The sequence below is a fragment of the Marmota monax genome, unplaced genomic scaffold (assembly GCF_021218885.2).
Source record: "Marmota monax isolate L192 unplaced genomic scaffold, Marmota_monax_Labrador192_F-V1.1 WCK01_AAM20220418_F8-fsc01779, whole genome shotgun sequence".
Classification (NCBI taxonomy): domain Eukaryota; kingdom Metazoa; phylum Chordata; class Mammalia; order Rodentia; family Sciuridae; genus Marmota; species Marmota monax.
Window position 1 is genome coordinate 1 of NW_026694118.1, and position 7,706 is coordinate 7,706.

A 7,706-nucleotide genomic window follows, 5' to 3' on the forward strand; every position below is an offset into this window, starting at 1 on the left:
ATATATGAAAATAAACCATTTAGTGGGTACATTTTTATTTTTTTTATTTTTTTTTTTAATTTTTTATTGTTGGCTGTTCAAAACATTACATAGTTCTTGATATATCATATTTCACAATTTGATTCAAGTGGGTTATGAGCTCCCATTTTTACCCCATATACAGATTGCAGAATCACATCAGTTACACATCCATTGATTTACATATTGCCATACTAGTGTCTGTTGTATTCTGCTGCCTTTCCTATCCTCTACTATCCCCCCTCCCCTCCCCTCCCCTCCCCTCCCCTCCCCTCCCCTCCCCTCCCCTCTTCTCTCTCTGCTCCCTCTACTGACATTCGTTTGTCCCCCTTATATTATTTTTCCCCTTCCCCTCACTTCCTCTTGTATGTACTTTTGTATAACTCTGAGGGTCTCCTTCCATTTCCATGCATTTTCCCTTCTCTCTCCCTTTCCCTCCCACCTCTCATCCCTGTTTAATGTTAATCTTCTTCTCCTGCTCTTCGACCCTACTCTGTTCTTAGTTACTCTCCTTATATCAAAGAAGACATTTGGCATTTGTTTTTTAGGGATTGGCTAGCTTCACTTAGCATAATCTGCTCTAATGCCATCCATTTCCCTGTAAATTCTATGATTTTGTCATTTTTTAATGCAGAGTAATACTCCATTGTGTATAAATGCCACATTTTTTTTATCCATTCATCCATTGAAGGGCATCTAGGTTGGTTCCACAGTCTTGCTATTGTGAATTGTGCTGCTATGAACATAGATGTAGCAGTGTCCCTGTAGCATGCTCTTTTTAGGTCTTTAGGGAATAGACCGAGAAGGGGAATAGCTGGGTCAAATGGTGGCTCCATTCCCAGCTTTCCAAGAAATCTCCATACTGCTTTCCAAATTGGCTGCACCAATTTACAGTCCCACCAGCAATGTACAAGTGTACCCTTTTCCCCACATCCTCGCCAGCACTTGTTGTTGTTTGACTTCATAATGGCTGCCAATCTAACTGGAGTGAGATGGTATCTTAGGGTGGTTTTGATTTGCATTTCTCTGACAGCTAGAGATGGTGAGCATTTTTTCATGTACTTGTTGATTGATTGTATGTCCTCCTCTGAGAAGTGTCTGTTCAGGTCCTTGGCCCATTTGTTGATTGGGTTGTTTGTTCTCTTATTGTCTAATTTTTTGAGTTCTTTGTATACTCTGGATATTAGGGCTCTATCTGAAGTGTGAGGAGTAAAGATTTGTTCCCAGGATGTAGGCTCTCTATTTACCTCTCTTATTGTTTCTTTTGCTGAGAAAAAACTTTTTAGTTTGAGTAAGTCCCATTTGTTGATTCTAGTTATTAACTTTTGTGCTATGGGTGTCCTATTGAGGAATTTGGAGCCCGACCCCACAGTATGTAGATCGTAGCCAACTTTTTCTTCTATCAGACGGCGTGTCTCTGATTTGATATCAAGCTCCTTGATCCATTTTGAATTTACTTTTGTGCATGGCGAGAGAAAGGGATTCAGTTTCATTTTGTTGCATATGGATTTCCAGTTTTCCCAGCACCATTTGTTGAAGATGCTATCCTTCCTCCATTGCATGCTTTTAGCCCCTTTATCAAATATAAGGTAGTTGTAGTTTTGTGGATTGGTTTCTGTGTCCTCTATTCTGTACCATTGGTCCACCCGCCTGTTTTGGTACCAGTACCATGCTGTTTTTGTTACTATTGCTCTGTAGTATAGTTTGAAGTCTGGTATCGCTATACCGCCTGATTCACCCTTCCTGCTTAGCATTGTTTTTGCTATTCTGGGTCTTTTGTTTTTCCATATGAATTTCATGATTGCTTTCTCTATTTCTACAAGAAATGCCGTTGGGATTTTGATTGGCATTGCATTAAACCTGTAGAGAACTTTTGGTAATATCGCCATTTTGATGATGTTAGTTCTGCCTATCCATGAACAGGGTATATTTTTCCATCTTCTAAGATCTTCTTCTATTTCTCTCTTTAGGGTTCTGTAGTTTTCATTGTATAAGTCTTTCACCTCTTTTGTTAGGTTGATTCCCAAGTATTTTATTTTTTTTGAAGATATTGTGAATGGAGTGGTTGTCCTCATTTCCATTTCAGAGGATTTGTCGCTGATATACAGGAATGCCTTTGATTTATGCGTGTTGATTTTATATCCTGCCACTTTGCTGAATTCATTTATTAGCTCTAATAGTTTCTTTGTAGACCCTTTTGGGTCTGCTAGGTATAGAATCATGTCATCTGCAAATAGTGATAATTTAAGTTCTTCTTTTCCTATTTTGATGCCTTTAATTTCTTTCGTCTGTCTAATTGCTCTGGCCAGTGTTTCGAGAACTATGTTGAACAGAAGTGGAGAGAGAGGGCATCCCTGTCTTGTTCCAGATTTTAGAGGGAATGCCTTCAATTTTTCTCCATTCAGAATGATGCTAGCCTGAGGCTTAGCATAGATTGCTTTTACAATATTGAGGTATGTTCCTGTTATCCCTAGTTTTTCTAGAGTTTTGAACATAAAGGGATGCTGTACTTTGTCAAATGCTTTTTCCGCATCTATCGAGATGATCATATGATTCTTATTTTTAAGTCTATTGATGTGATGAATAACATTTATTGATTTCCGTATATTGAACCAGCCTTGCATCCCAGGGATGAATCCTACTTGATCATGGTGCACAATTTTTTTGATAAGTTTTTGTATCCGAGTGGCCAGAATTTTATTGAGGATTTTTGCATCTAGGTTCATTAGAGATATTGGTCTGTAGTTTTCTTTCTTTGAAGTGTCTTTGTCTGGTTTAGGTATCAGGGTGATGTTGGCCTCGTAGAATGAATTTGGAAGTTCTCCCTCTTTTTCTATTTCCCGAAGTAGCTTGAAAAGTATTGGTATTAGTTCCTCTTTAAAGGTTTTGTAAAACTCTGCTGTATACCCATCTGGTCCTGGGCTTTTCTTAGTTGGTAGTCTTTTGATGGTTTCTTCTATTTCCTCAATTGATATTGGTCTGTTTAGGTTGTCTATATCCTCCTGACTCAATCTGGGCAGATCATATGACTTAAGAAATTTATCTATGCCTTCACTATCTTCTAATTTATTGGAGTATAAGGATTCAAAATAATTTTTGATTATCTTCTGTATTTCTGAAGTGTCTGTTGTGATATTGCCTCTATCATCCCGTATGTTAGTAATTTGAGTTCTCTCTCTTCTTCTCTTCGCTAGCATGGCTAAGGGTCTGTCGATTTTGTTTATTTTTTCAAAGAACCAACTTTTAGTTTTGTCATTTTTTCAATTGTTTCTTTTGTTTCGATTTCATTAATTTCAGCTCTGATTTTAATTATTTCTTGCCTTCTACTTCTTTTGCTGTTGTTTTGCTCTTCTTTTTCTAGGATTTTGAGATGAAGTATGAGATCATTTATTTGTTGGTTTTTTCTTTTTTTAAGGAATGAACTCCAAGCAATGAATTTTCCTCTTAGAACTGCTTTCAATGTGTCCCATAGATTCCGATATGTTGTGTCTGTGTTTTCATTAATCTCTAAGAATTTTTTAATTTCTTCCTTGATGTCTTCTATAACCCATTGATCATTCAGTAACCTATTGTTCATTCTCCAAGTGATGTATTCTTTTCCCTTCCTTCTTTTATCGTTGATTTTCAGTTCCATTCCATTATGATCAGATAGGATGCATGGTATTATCTCTACTCCTTTATATTGTCTAAGAGTTTCCCTGTGACATAATATATGATCTATTTTTGAGAAGGATCCATGTGCTGCTGAGAAAAAAGTGTAACTGCTTGATGTTGGGTGGTATACTCTATATATGTCAATTAAGTCTAGGTTATTAATTGTGTTATTGAGTTCTATAGTTTCCTTATTCAACTTTTGTTTGGAAGATCTGTCCAGTGGTGATAGAGGTGTGTTGAAGTCTCCCATGATTATTGTATGGTGGTCTATTAGACTCTTGAACTTGAGAAGAGTTTGTTTGATGAACATAGCTGCACCATTGTTTGGGGCATATATATTTATGATTGTTATGTCTTGTTGGTGTATGGTTCCCTTGAGCAGTATGTAGTATCCCTCTTTATCCCTTTTGATTAACTTTGGCTTGAAATCTATTTTATTTGATATGAGTATGGATACTCCTGCTTGTTTCCGAAGTCCATATGAGTGATATGATTTTTCCCAACCTTTCACCTTCAGCCTATGTATGTCTTTTCCTATCAAATGCGTCTCCTGTAGGCAGCATATTGTTGGGTCTTGTTTTGTGACCCATTCTACTAGCCTGTGTCTCTTGATTGGTGAGTTTAAGCCATTAACATTTAGGGTTATTATTGAGATATGGGTTGTTCTTCCAGCCATATTTGTTTATTTATGTTACTAAACATGGTTTGTTTTCCTCTTTGATTATTTTCCCCCCTTTAGTGTCCTACCTCCCACTGTTGGTTTTCATTGTTATTTTCCATTTCCTCTTCCTGTAATGTTTTGCCAAGGATGTTTTGAAGAGATGGTTTTCTAGCTGCAAATTCTTTTAACTTTTGTTTATCGTGGAAGGTTTTAATTTCATCTTCCATCCTGAAGCTTAATTTCGCTGGAAACACAATTCTTGGTTGGAACCCATTTTCTTTCAGTGTTTGAAATATGTTATTCCAGGATCTTCTAGCGTTCAGAGTCTGTGTTGAAAGATCAGCTGTTATCCTGATTGGCTTACCCCTAAATGTGATCTGCTTCCTTTCTCTTGTAGCTTTTAAAATTCTCTCCTTATTCTGTATGTTGGGCATCTTCATTATAATGTGTCTAGGTGTGGGTCTCTTATGATTTTGCACATTCGGCGTCCTGTAGGCTTCTAGGATTTGGGGTTCTGTCTCATTCTTCAAGTCTGGGAAGTTTTCTCGTATTATTTCATTGAATAGATTGCTCAATCCTTTGGTTTGAAACTCTGTCCCTTCCTGTATCCCAATGACTCTTAAATTTGGTCTCTTGATGTTATCCCATATTTCTTGGATGTTCTGCTCATGGTTTCTTAACAGTCTTGCTGAGCTGTCTATGTTCTTTTCAAGTTGAAATACTTTATCTTCATTGTCTGATGTTCTGTCTTCTAAGTGTTCTACTCTGCTGGTAGTATTCTCAATTGAGTTTTTAAGTTGGCTTATTGCTTCCTGCATTTCTAGGATTTCTGTTTGTTTGTTTTTTATAACCTCTATTTCCCTGTGTAGTTGATCTTTTGCTTCTTGGATTTGTTTATGTAATTCATTGTTGAAGTGATCTTTCATTGTCTGATTTTGCTGTCTGATGTCTTCCTTGAGACTCCAGATCATCTGAAGCATGTATATCCTGAATTCTTTATCTGACATTCCATCTGCTGCAGCTATTACCTCTTCTAATGTTGAGTTGACCTGCATTGCTTGTGGTCCTTTCTTTCCTTGTCTCTTCATACTGTTTGCGTTCCTTTCTACTTAGTGAAACTGTTGTGTTATTGAATTTTCCCCCTATATATTTATATTGGTCTTGTATAGTTGCAAAGTCTCCCTCGCAGGCGCGGGCGGCGGCTCTGTCCCTCTGTGGGCCGCTAGGCTTGTTCTGTGGGTGGTCACAGTTCTGTCTACTTTGCAGGTGCAGGCAGCGGCACTGCCCCTCTGCAGGCCTCTGGGGCTGTACTGCCAGTGGGTCGCAGGTCCGCCTACCTTGCAGGTGCGGGGGGGGGGGCGGCTCTACCCTTCCTCAGGCCACTGGGCCTGTTCTGTCTCTCGGTTGCAGGTCTGGCCTGTTCTGATGGTGGTCACAGTTCCACCTACCTGGCAGGCGCGGGGGGTGGGGGGCGGCTCTGCCCCCCAGCAGGCCCCTGGGCCTGCTCTGTGCGTGGTCACAGTTCCCTCTACCTTGCCGGTGCAGGGGGAGGGGGCGGCTCTGCCTCCCAGCAGGCCGCTGCTCCTCTTCTGCCAGTGGGTCGCAGGCCCGCCTACCTTGCAGGAGTGATTGGAAGCTCTGTCCTGCCGCGGGCCACTCGGCCTTTTCTGTCGGTGGTCACAGTTCCACCTACCTGGCAGGCGCGTGGGGTGGGGGGTGGCTCTGCCCCTCAGCAGGCCGCTGGGCCTGCTCTGTGCGTGGTCACAGTTCCCTCTACCTTGCCGGTGCAGGGGGAGGGGGCGGCTCTGCCTCTCAGCAGGCCGCTGCTCCTCTTCTGCCAGTGGGTCGCAGGCCCGCCTACCTTGCAGGAGTGATTGGAAGCTCTGTCCCGCCGCGGGCCACTGGGCCTTTTCTGTCGGTGGTCACCTGGCAGGGGCGGGGGGTGGTGGGTGGCTCTGCCCCTCAGCAGGCCGCTGGGCCTGCTCTGTGCGTGGTCACAGTTCCTTCTACCTTGCAGGTGCAGGGGGAGGGGGCGGCTCTGCCTCTCAGCAGGTCGCTGCTCCTCTTCTGCCGGTGGGTCGCAGGCCCGCCTACCTTGCAGGAGTGATTGGAAGCTCTGTCCCACCGCGGGCCACTGGGCCTTTTCTGTCGGTGGTCACCTGGCAGGCGCGGGGGGGGGGGGGTGGCTCTGCCCCTCAGCAGGCCGCTGGGCCTGCTCTGTCCATGGTCACAGTTCCCCTACCTGGCAGGCGCGAGGGGTGGGGGGCGGCTCTGCCCCTCAGCAGGCCACTGGGCCTGCTCTGTGCGTGGTCACAGTTCCCTCTACTTTGCCGGCGCAGGGGGAGGGGGCGACTCTGCCACTCAGCAGGTCGCTGCTCCTCTTCTGCCGGTGGGTCGCAGGCCCGCCTACCTTGCAGGAGTGATTGGAAGCTCTGTCCCACCGCGGGCCACTGGGCCTTTTCTGTCGGTGGTCACCTGGCAGGGGCGGGGGGTGGGGGGTGGCTCTGCCCCTCAGCAGGCCGCTGGGCCTGCTCTGTGCGTGGTCACAGTTCCCTCTACCTTGCCGGTGCAGGGGGAGGGGGCGGCTCTGCCTCTCAGCAGGTCGCTGCTCCTATTCTGCAGGTGGGTCGCAGGCCCGCCTACCTTGCAGGAGTGATTGGAAGCTCTGCCCCGCCGCGGGCCACTGGGCCTTTTCTGTCCGTGGTCACAGTTCCCCTACCTGGCAGGCGCGAGGGGTGGGGGGCGGCTCTGCCCCTCAGCAGGCCTCTGGGCCTGCTCTGTGCATGGTCACAGTTCCCTCTACCTTGCCGGTGCAGGGGGAGGGGGCGGCTCTGCCTCTCAGCAGGTCGCTGCTCCTCCTCTGCTGGTGGGTCGCAGGTCCGCCTACCTTGCAGGAGTGATTGGAAGCTCTGTCCCGCCAAGGGCCGCTGGGCCTTTTCTGTCCGTGGTCACAGTTCCCCTACCTGGCAGGCGCGGGGGGTGGGGGGCGGCTCTGCCCCTCAGCAGGCCTCTGGGCCTGCTCTGTGCGTGGTCACAGTTCCCTCTACTTTTTAGTGGGTACATTTTTAAAAGATGATCATGAATAGGACTTAGTCAGAAGCTATCATTATCACAGCCCATCCACACACCCGTGCCATTATGTCCCTTTTACCTCTTCCCCACTTGAGCAGTCAAGCCACATCCACTCCTCAAGGTGCATCTTTGCATGAAGAGAAAGGACTGAGTCTGTAGTGCTCTGAGGATCACAATGGGTGGAACTCTTGCCTAGCTTATGGCAGAAACTAGCAAAGGAATGGTGAGTTCAGGACCATCTCTGTCTCTTTTCTCTCACAAACAAATAACTAAAGATTTCAATTATAAATTGATGATGAAG